General features: G+C 50.8%; 1 protein-coding gene across 2 annotated transcripts in view; it reads left to right on the plus strand.

The window, feature by feature from the left end:
* CLXN (calaxin) overlaps nt 1-11,147 on the plus strand; it is a 23,313-nt gene extending 12,166 nt beyond the window's left edge. Inside the window, exons 7-10 of one of the 2 annotated variants that reach the window (XR_008292633.1) lie at nt 2,776-3,000; nt 5,419-5,549; nt 10,368-10,510; nt 10,739-11,147. The gene's annotated coding sequence lies outside the window, so the exon portion shown is untranslated. Of the gene's footprint in view, nt 1-2,775; nt 3,058-5,418; nt 5,550-10,367; nt 10,511-10,738 lie in introns of those variants that run through there. The other variant, XM_053208266.1, reaches the window with a different exon arrangement.
* The last annotated feature ends 6,317 nt before the right edge of the window (nt 11,148-17,464 follow it).

A 17,464-nucleotide genomic window follows, 5' to 3' on the forward strand; every position in this document is an offset into this window, starting at 1 on the left:
TACGTGTGTAAAAGCGAATGTTGGGTTAGGGGCCTGGCTTTGGGGTTTCTGCCGTGCCTGGTGCCCGCGCTGCCCGGTTCGCTTCTCTGGGGTGCACCTCCTTTTAACGTCTTCGCGGATGTTGTGGACCATGATTGACCATGGTTTTGAGTTATCATTTAGGGAACTAGTCTTCTACACCTGCACCTGAAATTGGTACTGTAGATTGTATAAAAAGTGACTTCCGTGTGAATGACCCTATTTCGTTACTCGACATTATTTAAAACTGGAAAAGCCTTTTTAAAATTTTATTATTTTTTAAAATGTTTTTTTATTTATTTTTGAGACAGAGACAGCACGAGCAGGGAGGGGCAGAGAGATGGGGGAGACAGAGAATCCCAAGCGGGCTCCGAGCCGTCCGCACAGAGCCCGGCGCGGGGCTGGAACTCACGGAGTGTGAGATCACCACCCGAGCCGAAGTCGGAGGCCCGACCGACGGAGCCACCCAGGCGCCCCGGAAAAGGCCTTTTTAGAAACGCCCGAGTAATTTCGGTGGAACTTAAGATGCCGTCAGCACTTGACTGTACTGACTCGCGAGCTCCGTGTGAGAGCGCCCCGCCCTCGCCCCGCCCCCGCCCCGCCCCGAATACTACAGACCACACCCCCTACGCTGTTCCGCCTCGTGTCCGCCGAAATCATTTCCGTCTGTGCCTGTGTCTGGATTTCCGGGTTCTCTCACTTGTCCTGCTGCGACAACTCATAAATGATCTTCACACTGACCATCCTCCCAGCTCGATAGCAGGGCCATCCGAGGACACGGAGCACCTTTGAGGAAACAGCCTCTTTCCTCTCGCTCCGAGCTCGGCGGCCTCCTCCGGGCCTTGCCTGCCTGCTGCCGGCTTGCCCTGACTTCACCCCACCCCATTCTGCCTGCCTCTGGGTGGCTGGGGCGGCACCGTGGATGAGCAGTTGGAGTTGGAGGACCGAACGTAGCCTTCCTCCCACCGGCTCCTCGGAACGTTGGCTTCCCTTCTCCCACTGCCCTCGGGTGACCAGCAGAAAGCCAGCCGGGCCCCGGTGGGACAGACACGCTGCCTCGCTCACAGCGTGCAGAGAGTCTGTTTGGGAAACAATCAAGCACATGTCTCAGACTACAGGATTTAGAAACTACCCCCGAAAACTGGTAGTCCCGCATTCTTAACCTGCAGATAGCTTTGTGTACAAGATCGCACTTGCTAAGAAGCCAAGCCTGCAATTGCTTGCATAAAGTCATCCACAGCGTTCACCAGGTTCCCACCTTGCGAGGGTGAACACAGCGCGAGTTGGGTTACCCTGCCGTCACCTCACTCGTGCCTGCGACAGCCGTGTTGTGTCATCCCCTTCACTCCTTGGAAGCACAGTGACGGCCCCTCTCCTGCCCTTCTCCACCCCTCCCCCCAAAAGTTATGTCATTTTTAATTAGAGGACGTGGTTAGAGGGACTTAGAATGAAATATACTTCGAAACTGTGGGGACAGCCGTGTCTGAGAAAGGCTACACGGAACAGCTCCTTGGACTGCCCAATTTTGCTGACTGCATTTAATCTGTGTCCGTTCCCTCGCAGGATTCCATCCCCGCCACCCCAAGTCTTGCACAGTCATCCAGAGCGGATGGTAATTCTCACTTGGTGTGGCCAAGAAAGGATGGCCACTGCATTTGACACGCAGAGATTATTATAAACAATCTGTAATGAAATAGAAACTTAACCTATGCATACGCTACTTACACTTTAGCAAGTCTTGAGGACTGGCTGGTAATATTTCAAAAAGAGGGAGAAACGATACATGTGTCTTTCCTGATTCAGTGACCATGTTCTCTGTTAGGGTGAAGCAGACGATCTCTTTAAGTGTTTTCCAGTCTCAGTTACTCCTGAAGGAGAAGCCAAAATACATACCAAGCAAATCAACGTCCCCTTCTCATGAGATATCTTCTCAAGGAAACTTGCTCAGTTTCAAACGAGGGGGGAAAAAAGGCAGGAAATTTGCTGCATGCTTCCACACTTGAAACGTCTTTATCAGAGTGCCATTAACCTGAGCAGCGGTTAACAGCTCACAGTTCCATCATTGGTAATTTGTGGCTTTCTGTGTACCTCCTGCCTCCTACCTAATCCGTCAAGAAAATATTCCTCCCCCTAAGACACACATCCTCTTGTTTATTTTTACCTCCCTCCTGCCTGTTGAGCTCCACACTACTCCTATTATGTGGCCCCAGCCAGACTCACAGAGAGTTCCCTGGGTGAGAAGCTTGTCAGCTTAAAGGGCATTTGAATAAATTGGGTGAAATACAGGCTGTCCTCCCCTTCACCCGAGGTGCACCTTCCCATCTCCTGTCCCTGTCTCCAGAGTCTTCATGTGGACCGAGGCCATACCTCAGCCAAGAGCCGGGCAACAGTGAGCCTGAAGATGGCCAATGGCTTGGAAGGAAGCAGAGGAATTTACAAGTTCTCCCTTACGAGAGACATTGAGAGCTTGAGTCACCACCTCCTGGTAGGAGTGATTAGCTCCAAAGCCCAAAGCACTCCCGAAGAGTAATTAAAACCATTTGGTCAAGTCTTCCTTAATGAGTCCTTCAGAAATGCAATATAGTGGGCAAGTGGGATAAAACCGTCCTGGCAATCTCAATAACACATTATACAAAAATCCAATGAGCACTTTTGTTCCAGGTATTATGATAAGCACTCTACATTTACTATCTCACTCATTTCTCACAACCGTCCTAAGAGGTAAACATAAACATCAGTTACTTCTTTATCCTGCAGATTGAGGAAATAGGAGTTTAAGAAAATCAAGAAACTCTCTCCACGTCCTACCCTGGTAAAGAACAAAGCCAAGACTCAGGCCGCATTTAGTTCTAACATTGAAGATCCTTCTCTGAAGCAGTATGTGTTCTTGCCATACATCCCCCTGATGTTTGAAATAACTGAGCACCCCTGCTTCCTGAAGAGTCTTCGGAGTGCCCCTTCATGGCTCCCTGGAAGTGTTGGGTATGTGGCATGCCAGGAAGTGAGATGTTGACAACTCTCTCCAGGGCACGGTCCTCATCGGAAACACCTTGGAGTTTCCTTCCTTTAGTTGCAGTCTCCGATTTGGATGCAAAGGTGTGCCTGTGGTTGGTACCAATAGGAATCTAGACATTGGGCTGGGACCTTGCCTTGTCAAAGTCCACCTGTGGTAAATGGGGTTCATGAATGGTGGCCGGGCCCTCAGACCTTGTGACTCCATGGTCAGCAAAGGGGGAAAAGTGAAGTGAGGGTCAACGAACAACAGAAGGAGAAATCAGAGCCTGAGACCATTGCTGGTTTGTGAGGAGAAAGACAGAAGTCCTTCCAGAAGGAGAGGAAGGGCAGGGCCCCTCAAATGGAGAAGGACAAAGAATGTTTCTTGGGCCATCTTGGGTGATGCCAAAGAAAGACGTCCATCTGAAGAAGATGCCAGTGATGAGAGGCTATGAGTCAGTGGCAAACACCGGCAATTATGATATGGCCCTTACTGGGTGCCAGTAACTGGCCCAAGGAGGCTAATCAAGGTATAGCTGGATTTGTAGCCCAGCCCCACTGTGTTGTAGCTCCGACTGCGTCTAATTGTCACAAGGTATCACATGGCCTTGCATAGGTTGCATGAACCTAAAATGTCTGATGTAAATAGGGGCGCCTGGGTGACTCAGTCTGTTGAGCGTCCCACCGGCTCAGGTTTGTGAGTTCCAGCCCATCGGGCTCACTGCTATCAGTGCAGAATCCACTTCGGATCCCCTGTCCCCTTCTCCCTCCGCCCCTCCCCTTCTCACACACACTCTCTCTCTCTCTCTCTCTCTCTCTCGAAAATAATACATAGACATTTAAAAAAAAGTCTGATATAAGTGAAAGGTGGTGTGTATATTGGTGGGGACCACCATGGTTATCTGTCATCCAGACCAAAGATACTGAGAGAGGAAGGAGATGCTCATAATTACAGTGGGACAATGTCATCCCAGGCAAAGCCATATGCATGCCACCCATTTACAGGCTACGGATTACTCAAATTACATTTCATGTAAAATGGGAATAATACCAACTCTTGGTGTCTCCACCTCACAGGGTTTTTGTAAGAATTGCATGAGATCATGTCTACGGTATCATTCTGTAAACTGTGAAGTATGATATAAATACATAGATTGATATTGGAATGTGCTAGACAGTGGAACACACGCCCTGCATCGGGACATGTTTGTGTTCTCAGTAGGAGCTCATATGCGATGAGTCAATAAGAACATCAACAACCTGGAAATGAGAGGCATTTGACCACATGCTTGACATTGCTCAAGCCACTCAGCCAGTTAAAGAAAGCTGAAGGATGCCTCTAAAAATATCTTTAGTAATCTAATGTATTTACAGAAACGAATCTCATGAAATTAGGACAAAACTTCAGTGCAACCAACACTGGAATTTTCATGATTGGAGTTAGTGTTAGTGAAATTACCTCTCCTGTGAGCACACACACCCACCCACACCCTCACTCACTCACTCACTTACACACACACACACACACATCTCTCTTAGACTCACAGACATACACATGGTAGTTTATTCTATTTAACAGACACATCAGAGTGTCTTGAATTTCTCTCTCATCCACTCAAGATAACCATGAATTCTAAGGCCATCGGCGCCATACTGTTAACGTCTACAGTCGTGATTAACGACATTCAAGGCTTCATGTGTTTGTTACGCTGGCTCTAATGTGCTGACGTATTAGAGAGAACTTACCAAGATGTGTGGTTTGTGTGAATGCACAGGAGTCAGAAACCCGTGAGTAAACATGAACTTACACCCAAGTTATGTGAGCTCCAACTAGCCAAGCTCACACCTTGGTCCACATGCTGTGTTCTTAAATTGGATAGTGTAAATTTGACTAAGGGCAAAACAGGCTTCTGTCCTCCTTGAATTTCTAAATATCACTGTATGTTGATGCGTGCACATGCAGAAAAGAATACAGCAGCCTTAGGAATTACCGTCAAATTATTTACTAGGAAGGGGATGCACCTTCCTTCTTTCCAAGGACCCTGAAGATCATGTCTGGATTTATGCATCACGTGTGCACGGCGCTATACCCAATGTCTGCAGACTATATGCCGGGCAGCAAAAGGGACATGGAAAAGGGATATGGGACAGGGAGAGGGAAAGGGATAGGGACATTGTCCCTACCCACCAGGAGCAAACCATCTGGGAAATGAGACTTGCTGTTGTCCCGGAAAACAGGAGAAGGAGGTTTCCTCCTGGAAAGGAGGAGGAAGAGACGGAAACTAAAATAAGATGAACTGAGTAGGAGCAAAGGTTTCCCTGGTGTGACTTCTTTCAAAGAAAACAGAGGCAAGCGGGAGAGTGAAGGGGGTTAGCGCTCGTCCCTCTTTTTTCACGTTATTACAGAAGATCCCAAGTCGGAGAGCAGAGGCACGGCCTCCCTCGCGGAGCGTGTCGGGAAGTCCGAGGACTGGAGGTGTTGTCGTCAGGGCAGAGCAGGATGCGGAGCAGGCCGGGGCCTGCACGCCCAGCACAAGGTATGTGACTGAGAGGCAGGGAGCTGGCCCGCGGCAGGTGCAGCACAGCCAGGGCCCGGCGGCCCCGGGAAAGGAAAACCTGCAGGTGCAGTTGGGACATGTCCTGAGCCTCCAAAGCCACGCGTTTTTCTGAATAGCTGTCCTATCTTCATTGTCTGCCTGCAAGATTATGGTTTGCGGTGGGAGGGGTTTGGTGGAGTTTCCAGCTCTGGCGGCTTTGATGACACACGCGGGCTGCTCCAAAGTGAGGTGCAGTCGCAGAGGGCAGAGACCCGGCAGGACAGTGTCCGTGGGGCGGGGGGGACTCGCCCACCCGCCCTGCACAGCCCCGGTGGCCCTGGGAGGGCTCCCCTTTCCCCAGAGCCGGCGGTGGAGCCGGGGTTTGCCGGCTCCCACTCAGCCCTGCCCTCCTGTCCTCCACACGGGGCATCTCTTTCCTTCCCCCCTCAGCCATCCTTGGGCTCCGTGACTCCCGCAGCCCCCCCAGAACTCAGTGCTCGAGAAGCCTAGAACTCCCGATTGCCACCCCGAGCCTCTCTGCACATCCCGGGAGCCAGCACAGCGTCACCACCGCCGCTGTGACTCAGTGTCCTTTTTTAAAGGTCCTCTCGGCCACTCTCATGTCCTGTGAGCAGAGGCAGTTTTGCAGAGAAGCCACTGTCCCGTTCAACTGGAAAGAGGAGAACTCCCAGTACGTGGTCAAGGAGAAACTCCCACCCTGTCCAGAAGAGGTCTGTTAGAAAGGGGGGTGGGGAGGGCAGGATGTGTTAAATGTGAGAGTGTATTTTTAGAAATTTCAGTCACAGAGGCATAGCAGTTGCTGTAGCAATGCCCATGACCGAAGGAACGAGGAGAGTGTGAGGGAAAGGAATTGCTCTCTGACCGGATGTGCAACCAGGGGAAAGATCTAGTGAGGCAGAAAAGGCAGTGCTGCGGCATGAAGAGGCCTCCAGAACAACAGTTCGAGAAAACAGCAAGGAACATTCTGGTCCCTTCCTAGCAGTACCCCCGAAGAGCCACGCAAGCCACGGCACAGCCCACGGCAGTGCGGCTGGAGAGAGGCCAGAGGGAGGCGAGGGTGAGCCGTGTGGAGGTGCGGCTGGAGGGGGGCCGACAAGGCCACCGGGACAGCGAGAGGCAGGCAGGTGTCCCGTGAAGCCGCGTGCTGGGGAGGCCCTGCACATCTGCTTGGATCCTTCCTCCCACGTCCTGGCCTGTGGGGCTCCGGGAGGGCAGACAGCAGCATCCAGGCGGGTGGGGAGAGGGGCACCCACGGAACGGGGCGAGGGATTACTCGGGCTTGAATTCCTCCTTTCTCAGGTGACTGCGTTCTGGCCGCCCCACACCTCCCCCTTTCATTCTTGGCCTGCCTCAGTCCACCTGGGGCACGCAGGCGGAGGCTCCAACCGCATGCCCTGTCAGGACCTGTTGCTTCCAGGGGAAGAATGCCGGAATAGCAAATCCTTTCAAATGCTGAAAGGGGAGAGCCCTGCTCTGGAGGCCGCGGGGGTGTGAATGGTTATAGTACAAAGTCAGAATATAGAACAGTTTGAGACTGGACCCCAGGACGCGGGGAGGGGGGGCGGGAGGCCGGGGGAGTTGGACTGAGGCTTTTGTAGCCTTGAACGCAAAGAACCAGAGGTGGTGGAACTCCTTTGTCCCCCAGCCCCAAGGGAGCAGGTGCAGCACAGCACCCCTCTTTGTTTATTGTTTTTAGATTTTTAGATGTTTATTTATTTGGGGGGGGGGAGAGAGAGAGAGAGAGCACAAGCAGGGGAGGGGCAGAGAGAGAGGGAGACACAGAATCCGAAGCCGGTTCCAGGCTCTGAGCTGTCAACAGAGAGCCTGATGTGGGGCTTGAACTCATGAACCCTGAGATTGTGACCTGATCTGAAGTCGGACGCTTCACCGACTGAGCCCACCCAGGCGCCCCACAGCACCCCTCTTTAGCAAGGCCTTTGCTCCTGTTTGAGTCAGAGGGACCCTGGGACTTGTGCTTTGTCCCACCCCAGAACCCAGAGCTGCACCTCCAGGATCAAGCAAGCATGACTTCTGGTAGGGCCACTGGGCAGCATGCCAGGAATGGGGTACCCTCCTTCCGAAACCATGCACAGCACCCCACCCCTGTAGCCTTTGCATATACCTGGAAAGGTCACACAGCCAGGGTTCAGCGTGGGCTCTACAAGCCAGGCAGGGCTGAGCACTGCTCCCACCATCTGCCCACGTGGCCCAGGACAGACGCCTTGACCGCTCTGCCTTACTTTACACGACCATAAAGTTTAATTTAATCCAAATGCCGGTCTAGTTTTGTGGGGGTCAGCAGAACGTCTGCCGCAGAGGGTTTAAATATGTGAATAGATTAAAAACACTTAGGGTGGTGGCTGGCACATAATAGATGCTCAATAAATGTGAGCTCCTAGTATTATTAGGTACAGATGACTTATTATGTAAACATTGTATGCTTTGGCTGCACTTCGTGAATCTTCTTATTCGGTGTCATGATTTCAAGAGTAGCCGTACGATCAGTCAGTTGGTCCCTTGGTTACCCCTTACAGCATTCAGACGGCACTGAGTGTGGGCCACCAGCCGCCAATCTGTTGCACTTCTGAGCAGGACTGGAATTCTTCCAGGGGTCGGCGTCCTAAGGGGGCATGCCTGGAAGGGGCCAAGGCAGGTGCATTTCAGCCACCGTTAAACGGTGATGAAGATTCCTCAGTATACGAGGCAAAATACCTTCCCTACAAGCAAACATAATATAAAAACAGGGAGGGGGACAAAACACAAGAGACTCTTAAATATGGAGAACAGAGGGTTACTGGAGGGGTTGTGGGAGGGGGCGTTGGGCTAAATGGGGAAGGGGCATAAAGGAATCTACCCCTGAAATCAGTGTGGCATTATAAGCTAACTAATTTGGATGTTAAATAAACAAACAAACAAACAAACAAATAAAAATACCTTCCCTACAAAAATTCTCAGCTAAGAATGGAAGCATCCTAGGATGCTAACTCCTGGTCATAATCTGAATCCTTATTGGTTGAACACGCAGGGGATTTCTCCTTAGAAAAATAGTATCCTAGAGGCACACAGGCTACTTCTTTTTTTTTTTTTTTAATTTTTAATTTTTTTACATTTTATTTTTATCTATTTTTGAGAGACAGAGAGAGACAGAGCACTAGTGGGGGAGGGGCAGAGAGAGAGGGAGACACAGAATCCGAAGCAGGCTCCAAGCTCCAGGCTGTCAGCACAGAACCCGACGCGGGGCTCGAACCCACGGACTGCGAGATCATGACCTGAGCTGAAGTCAGACACTTAACTAACTGAGCCACCCAGGCGCCCCAGGAATCCTTTTTCACATCTATTATTAACCACGAAACCACAATCCATTACTATGGGAGCTTCAGTGTGCTTTCTTACCTGGCCCAAATTTAAGCTGCCGTTGCATGTGGTGTGTGCGTGTGTGTGCGCGCCCACGAACGTGCTCATCCGCACACACCTGAACTCACCTGTCCGCACAGTGAGGCTTTCTTCCCTCTGAGTCTCTCAGGTCTCCGCTGCCCAGCTCCGCCTGTCTTTGCACTGACTTGAATGTCTCCAGATTATCGTGTGCTTTTCTCTTCCTGCCGGTCTCTCCCCTTGTTAACCATTTCTGGTGATTTCATGGAAGATGATGTGGAAATAAACCCCACATGGGGCTCAGAAAATAAAGGCGAGCTGGACACAGTCTTGGGATCACAGCAACAGATACGCCTCCGGGACTTTGACCACAACCTTCAGACCAAAATCTGTCCTGGTCACCGTCTCCCTGAGGCCCATCCACAAAAGCAGTGCCCTTCTGGGCTCCAGCCTCGGCGGACACGGGCGTGCAGCTAGCTGCCTCGTGCCCCATGCCCAGTGCCGAGAGGACGGGGAAGGAAAACCCAAGTCAGCCAGGCCACACAACTCTATATGGTTACGCAAGTGGGTTCCTTGAATCCTGCTGCTTAGAAGAAACCCGTATCCTTGAAAAAATATAAACGGTTAACAAAAGAGTGCCAATCTGGGGCTACAACAGGAGCCCATACAGAAGCATGGACAGCTGGCTGTCCGTGGCCGATGCCAAGCCAGGTGCACGTGAGGGGAAGAGGGAAGGAGATAAGTGAAGTGAAGAGAAGACAAGGGGAGGCAAGAGGGAGAAAGGTAAACGAAAGGAAAAGGAAAGAATGGCATGAGCCTCAGCCTTATCTAGGGATTGCCAGGTGTGTGGTATAGGAAAACAGAGCCGTGTTTTACCTTCTCTAGGAAAAGCCACTTCTGACGGACACGAGGGGGAACTAACTCAGTGCAGGCTCCAGGAATAATAAACAGACCAGACTTGAGGCTGTGTAGGGAGCAGAAAGTGGCCGCCTTGCTCACAGTAGTGTCCCCGTGCATCCCACGCTCGTGACACATGGCCCAGCTCGATAAACCGGGGGCGGGTAGGATGACAAAGAGCTCCTGGGAATGAATGACCTGTTTTCAGGTCACCCTATCCCCTGGTCACAGCAGGAAGGACACAGGGTGCTGGAGGTGAGCACAGGGATGGGAGGGCACAGAGCGCGCCCCTCGACCGCAGGATGGAGTCTCCCTGTTCGGGCCCGTGCTTCAGCACAGGTGCAAGTGCGTGTTCACCTCAGGGTGCCCCCTTCTCTCTAGAAGGCGGATCTGGACATACCGAGGACCCATTTGGCCGCAGAGCATCTGTACTCTGCTGCCCGTAGAGGGGCAATAGCTCTCGGGGAGCTAGAATGCAGGGTCTCGGGCCCCACCAGCCCGGCTGAGTAGGAACCCTCCTTTCCCTAGATCCTGCAGAGAAGACTAGGCATGACTGAGAAGCTCGGCTCTGGAGATGAACCAAGCATGACCCTCAGGACCGGTAAAGGCTTTGCAAACATCACACATTGCAAAAGAAATCACTTATCTGACCTACAGAAATGAAAACCAAGGTTCGGTTTCACTGCACGAGTCCTAAACGAACAACAAAACTGGGCAGTTGATTTCATCCAAATGCCAGTCTGATTTTGCTCGTAGCCAAAAAAGTTAAAAAAAAAGGCGGCGGGGGGGGGGGGGGGGCAATGGTCTTTCTTGCAGCCAGAAATGATTCGGTAAGATGTGAAGAAGAACGTCTTGGTAGATCACCAGTCCAACAATAGCATATGTGTTTTCTGTTGCAGGAATGTTCGAAGCCAGCCTAAGGACAGCAGTCCGGATAGCTGAAACGATCACGGGCTCATAGACGGGAAGGAATGGAGCTGATACGATTTTGAAGGCCTCCCAGTAGACCCAGCGTTGAAAAGATTTTACCTCAATGTGTACATCCAATGGACCCGGCGTTCCCTCTTGCCTTTCGTGCACATACACGGACCCTCACTCAGAAGGTCAGGAGCAACACAGGGGCTGCTGAGGATGTCCCAGAAAGGCCCCTGCTCTGTCACAGCCTCCCTGCAATCGCCAGCATCCTTTGGCGTGTTGAACAGCACGGGCCTCATCCTCAGTAATTTGTGGCTTGCTATGTACTCACGCCATGATTTAATCCCTCAAGAAAATATTCCTCCCCCTAAGACACACATCATCTTGTTTGTTTTTACCTCCTCTTGCCTGTTCAGCCTACACTGCTCCTATTATGTGGCCCAGCCCCCGTCCCCCCCAGCACACACAGTGTTTCCTGCTTGAGGGGGTGTCAGGAGGAGGGACGTTTGAACAAATGGGTAAAACCTGGTTTCCTCTCTCCCGTTTGCCTGACACTCACTTCACAGCCTCCAGCTCTGTGCCACCATCGTCCAGGACTGTCCCCACCTGCCAGTCACGCATGGCTGCAGTGTCGTCCCAGCCCTACACAAAATAGGAGTTCGAAGGAAACACAAATGTCTAAGTAAGAAAAAAAAAAATCCACTGAAGCACATAACAAGACTTTAAACTCCTGTCATTAGAGAATATTTTCATTACTTTCATCACTACCTGGGCCAGGAAAGTTATGGCATGTGCTTAACCGTTAGTAGCAAAATCTTCACACTGTTCTAGTGCTAAGTAACACATCACAGAAGCGGTATTACTAAAAGCCACCCAGGCAAATCCTCACTAGTGAGTCAGACAGGTAGTTCACAGAGCTCAGAGGAGTGGGGCCATCTGTGACTTAGTGGAACAGCCCACCGTCCCTCCCTCGTGCATGCACTCGGCTGAAGAGTTTGACATGGCCGGTTCTTTCTTGGTGTCTCCCACCCCGTCTTTCCGAACAATCCCATTCCTGTAGATTTCTCTTAGAGTTTGCAACAAATTCCTGAAATTTTCAAAACAGGTAGGGTAGCAGATGGCGTTTGGTTTCACAAAGAGCTGATCGATGCATTCCGACAGCAAAGCACAACCAGCCCCTTCCCCAAGAGAACCTGCGAGCCCTCCCAAGTTCCTGTTTCCCCGACTGGGGTTATCTCTCTTCCAAGATCACCCACAGCTTAAACCGATGTATATCAGATCGGTTTGCTTCGTGGAAAACCATCATAAGGACAGGAACCGACAAGCAATGGATCGGACAAAGACAAGTGAGGGCCCACCGTGGACTATGGCAAGGAGGGGGCCAAGAGAGTGGTGCTCCTCTCTCTTTTTTCACGTTATTACAGAAGATCCCAAGTCGGAGAGCAGAGGCACGGCCTCCCTCGCGGAGCGTGTCGGGAAGTCCGAGGACTGGAGGTGTTGTCGTCAGGGCAGAGCAGGATGCGGAGCAGGCCGGGGCCTGCACGCCCAGCACAAGGTATGTGACTGAGAGGCAGGGAGCTGGCCCGCGGCAGGTGCAGCACAGCCAGGGCCCGGCGGCCCCGGGAAAGGAAAACCTGCAGGTGCAGTTGGGACATGTCCTGAGCCTCCAAAGCCACGCGTTTTTCTGAATAGCTGTCCTATCTTCATTGTCTGCCTGCAAGATTATGGTTTGCGGTGGGAGGGGTTTGGTGGAGTTTCCAGCTCTGGCGGCTTTGATGACACACGCGGGCTGCTCCAAAGTGAGGTGCAGTCGCAGAGGGCAGAGACCCGGCAGGACAGTGTCCGTGGGGCGGGGGGGACTCGCCCACCCGCCCTGCACAGCCCCGGTGGCCCTGGGAGGGCTCCCCTTTCCCCAGAGCCTGCGGTGGAGCCGGGGTTTGCCGGCTCCCACTCAGCCCTGCCCTCCTGTCCTCCACACGGGGCATCTCTTTCCTTCCCCCCTCAGCCATCCTTGGGCTCCGTGACTCCCGCAGCCCCCCCAGAACTCAGTGCTCGAGAGGCCTAGAACTTCTGATTGCCACCGGGAGCCTCTCTGCACATCCAGGGAGCCAACACGGTGTTATGGCCACTGCCAGGGCGCAGGACCTCAACCTCTCTAGGAGGGCTCTCCTCTGTTCTGATGTCTACATGACATTGAAAACTTACACTGGGACCCCTGCCCCTAACACACAGCTTCATTCGGCCCTGTGCTTCTCCAAAAGGCTTTGATCTTTAGACAGTGTTAATACTGCTGTCTGTAATTTTATGAAAAAATGGGAAACATTGCCCGAAGCTAAGCCACCTAAACTTTAGAAGGTAAAGGTGAAGTTCAATAGCATCATCATCACCATTTACTCTCTTAAACCACCTCAGTACTATGAAAGGGAAGCTCAGGCTTACGACTTCAGCCCTCAGAGGGGAGGCCCAGCCTGGCCTCCACATGGTTCGGTCTCTAGCCGAGGCCTCAAGTCAGCCTGCTGTCACTCTCTGCTATATTCTTTTTTTCTATTTACTTCTTTCTTGGGTTTTTCCTTCTACCAGCATGTAAATGCAGGAACGTGTAGACCTTGCCAGTGCTAAGGTTGTCTTCACTGACGCCACGCATAGTAGGCACTCAATAAATATCTGTTGAATGACTGAATCCCAAGACAGGTGCTATGGGAAAATCAATTTTTTTATATCGGATCTCAAAAGAGTTTGTGTCCTCAAGGTAGCGTTGTCTTTTGAGGAGGCTGATGTACACTATTTGAGTACTGTTGTACTCAACAGTACAAAGGGAAGGCTGAACTAGCATTCCTTGGTCCGCAGCAGCCCTGAGGGCCTCTGATTTATTGTATGAAATCATGAGCAGGAGGCAGTGTTTTTATTCTACTCATCACCACCCGGGCCTCAGTAGCATCCTGTTCACTCGGCCAGCAAACAAAATTGAACACGGCCCCTTAGGGAATAAGATGAGTTATTCCCTCATGAGTGTCCCAGGGACACTCACGTACCTGGGAAAATTACAGGGGTAAACATTTCTTTGCCTGGAGAAGAGTTAGACCTGAGTCAAGGCCTTCCTGGAACTCTACACATGGAAGTTTATTAAGTGGAATATATCTTCCAAATAATGGAATGAAAGTAAATAGACTCCAGCCGAAGTGCAGAGTAAATTTGGTCTGACTGAAATGAAGGTTATTCTACTGATACGGCCACAGTGAGCTGTGGCAATCAGCTAAGGAACAAACATCGTTGTGAAACTTAAAAAACTGGCTTGTCCCATATTCTGTGATGGCTAAGATGAGCCCCTCCACGGAGGGGCTCATTGTTTCCAGAGGATGATGATTCTACTGCTGTTCCAAGCCCTGAGTAAAGGGAAAATGCCGAGAGGTTCGAATCTCATGGTTTTCAGTGCATGGCTAGCCACGAAATCTTAACTCCCAAAGGAAGGGAGTGTGTAATGTAGGTCGACAGGATTAGGGATTAGATGGTAAGGGCTGCCCTGGCCGAGGAAAATCTTCCTTTCTTAGCAGTCATCTGTTGAATTTTAGAAATGGACAATTTCTAAGATGCAGAGAACGTGTGAGAGCAGTTTGGTGCTTCTGAAAGGTTGCCCGACTCTCGAACGTCCCGGAGGGCTTTCATAAGACAGCTAGCTGACTGTGCAAGTTCCTTCAGGCCACTGTTGCCATGATGCTCACGTAGCTGGCCCACCGGAGTCCTGTCACCTCCACTCCTGCTTCAGAAATGGCCTTCCTTCCACCTCGTCCTGCCTGACAAACTCCACTTACCCTTTACGTCCAATTTCACCTCCACTGCAAACCCTCCCGGTCTTGGCCAAGAGGTCTGCACCCCACCCCACCTCCAGCACGGGGTCCGTGGTGCAGACCTCTCTTATGGCATCACAGAGCATTGAACTCATTTATCCACTTTGATTTCACCTGGGCCAGGGACCTAATTCACTTCAGTGCCTTCATCTGACATATGATAATTCTCCACTAAAGTGACAGATACGTGAAGAGTGTTCTCAGACCAAATTCATCAACTCTATGGAACGCTGACATTTCCCCAAAGGTACTCAGCCACTTACAACTTCCTCCTGGTGTACCTTTATACTCTACAAAAGATGAGCTCCTCCAGGAATAAAATGTGCCTATTCGTCTGCGTATGACTTGTTAATATCTCACCGATGTGAGGATTCTATACGCAGCCTGGGCAGCGTCTATAAAGCCGAAGGATTTGCAGAGGATAGAAGGGTGTCTGGATCCTCTAACTTAGAGCACCCCAGGAGTACTGCTAAGATCTAAAAACAAAACAAAACAAAACAAAACAAAACAAAACAAAACCTATTTGAATCCTTCTTTATGGGGCTTAAAATTCCAAATGGGAGAACAAAACACTTCTTCATTCAGGAGCTGACATAAGTGAAGAGTTCTACCTCCCGTTTCCCCTTTCACCCATAATGCAATGCAACCACCAGCTCCTTGAGGATTCCTGTCTGTCTCGGGCTAACCTTGGGTTTTCCTATAATTGACAGTCGTAATGAGTGCTCATCACATGTACTGTGGAGCGTACAGCCACGTAGGGAAGCAATAGGTGGCTGACTATCTTAGGGAGAATTCCAAAATATGATTGGCATCAATACATCAATGAGTACATCTTATGAGTGATCTCTCCTCTGTTGACAAAGAGGCTGTTCGTCCTTGAAGCTTCATGTCAAATTCTACTTCCATGACACATCTCCAGCCCTAGGTTCATCAACAAATAGCAAAAATTGAAAAAGAGAGCGGTGTCCAGGAATTCCCGTCTCTGTCCTTTGAATTCCTGACGCCATTTTGGATTTACCACCAGTTGGCACAGTTTGATAGATTCAAGGGACTGGAGAGCCTTATATTCCCCACCGCCCGCATGCATATTCGTATTTCGCATTAACTGGCACGGTGCCTTCCATGTTACATGTGTTCCATAAATGTTGATCAGCTGATTAATGAAAAGAACACACTGATCACTGATCTGAAGGGAACAGCGCCCAAGAAGCTGAAGACCAGAGTTTCTCATAAATAGGACTGTCATTTTTTAGAGTTATCCTGGCCACCAGGAACACAAATCCTATCTCTCAAAAGTATTCATTGAAGAGCCACATCCTGAGTCAAATGGTTGGCAGGGCTGGTTAAATAGTATCTGTGCCCTAACCCAGGTAGCTGTAGGATTTTTATTATCTGTGTGGTATTTTTATACTTTGCAAATCACTTTTATATCCATGACTGCATTTGATCTTTACAGCCATCCTGGCAGTGGCTGGGGCAGAAGTGATGATGAACGGATGAATAAACTGAGGCGCAGAGAGGTCAGCAGACTTCAGCTCCAAAGTCTGTGCAAGAGAAATAAATGGCTGTGGACAGGATCTCGGTGCCGGCCCAGAGGACCCCAGCAGCTTAGGAGGAAAAACGACGCCCAAGAGACAATGAACGCGAAAGCAGAGGTCTGACTAGAGTGTAATGGAGCACAGAGGAAGGTCCGAAGACCAAACCCCCCAGACATGCGCTCTCCACCCGGAGAGTCGTCCTCACCCCGCAGGGGACCGCGTCCGCGGCACCCGAGCAAACACTCCAGCGCACAGACCTTCCCAGAGGCCGCAGGTTCTGAAGGGATGAAAGGGGCTTTGAATCCGTGCACCACGATAATTATGTTTGTTTTAATGGAGTGGTGGGTGCTTCTGTTGTGCTGTGTGCTCGGGCCTAATTATTCAAACGCAGCCATTAGTTCCCACACAACAGAGAGGACAGCAGATGTTAGAAAGATAGCATCTCTTGGCCATTTGCCCACCAAGACCGGCCACAAGGCCACTTCAAAAGCAGCAGCAACTCCTGCCAGGAGCATCCCACCACATGTCCTAAAACATCAGAGCCCGGAGTTGGCTTAAGACACCTGGAGGGAGATAGGGGTCAATGTGGCAGTGACAGCCTGTCCCCCCCCCCGCCCCCGCCCAGCCCTCAGGTAGACAAGGTGGCATCTAGGCTGGTGAGCACAGAGTGACCTGGGCTGCCTGGAGCCCTGTGTCCGATGGCTGTTTTCACAGACAAGCAGCTCCCAACAGGACACAGAGCCTGTGTCAGGAACTCATTTCAAACCTGCGGGGCTGAAAGGAAATCATTCATTTGACCGGAGAACAAGACGTGCCCAGAAACCCATCCAACTTCTTGCTGCCACCACCAGGGAAAAGCATACATGTAACTAGCCGAGTTTGTGTGGCACGCTATTGCTCAAACTTGAGTGCTCAGAAGCAGGCACCAGCCTGCCTGCATTTTTCCTCTCCCGGCCCCGTGAGTAACAGTTAGGAAAACACAAAGGGCTTTAAAAAGTTCAAAGAATTAAAAAAAAAAAAAAAAAGTGACTGCATCACTATCATCACCAAACTGCCGAATATTTAAACTTCTGTAAACAAACACACAAACAAAAAAGGTTTTTAAGTTGAGAGACCATCAGGGATTTTGTTTTCTCTGCCTCAACCATAGCGAGGAGATTTCCCGGAAGTGGAGACCCTCAAGGCCTCAGTTTGTTTCCTACGCATCCGTCGTGCACACACACACACACACACACACACACGCACACACGCACACACGCACACACACGCACACACACCTGTCTCTCCAATAACTGCCTGGAAACAGGAGTCGTGGAGAGAGGAGACG

This window comes from Acinonyx jubatus, chromosome F2, assembly GCF_027475565.1.
Source record: "Acinonyx jubatus isolate Ajub_Pintada_27869175 chromosome F2, VMU_Ajub_asm_v1.0, whole genome shotgun sequence".
Classification (NCBI taxonomy): Eukaryota; Metazoa; Chordata; class Mammalia; order Carnivora; family Felidae; genus Acinonyx; species Acinonyx jubatus.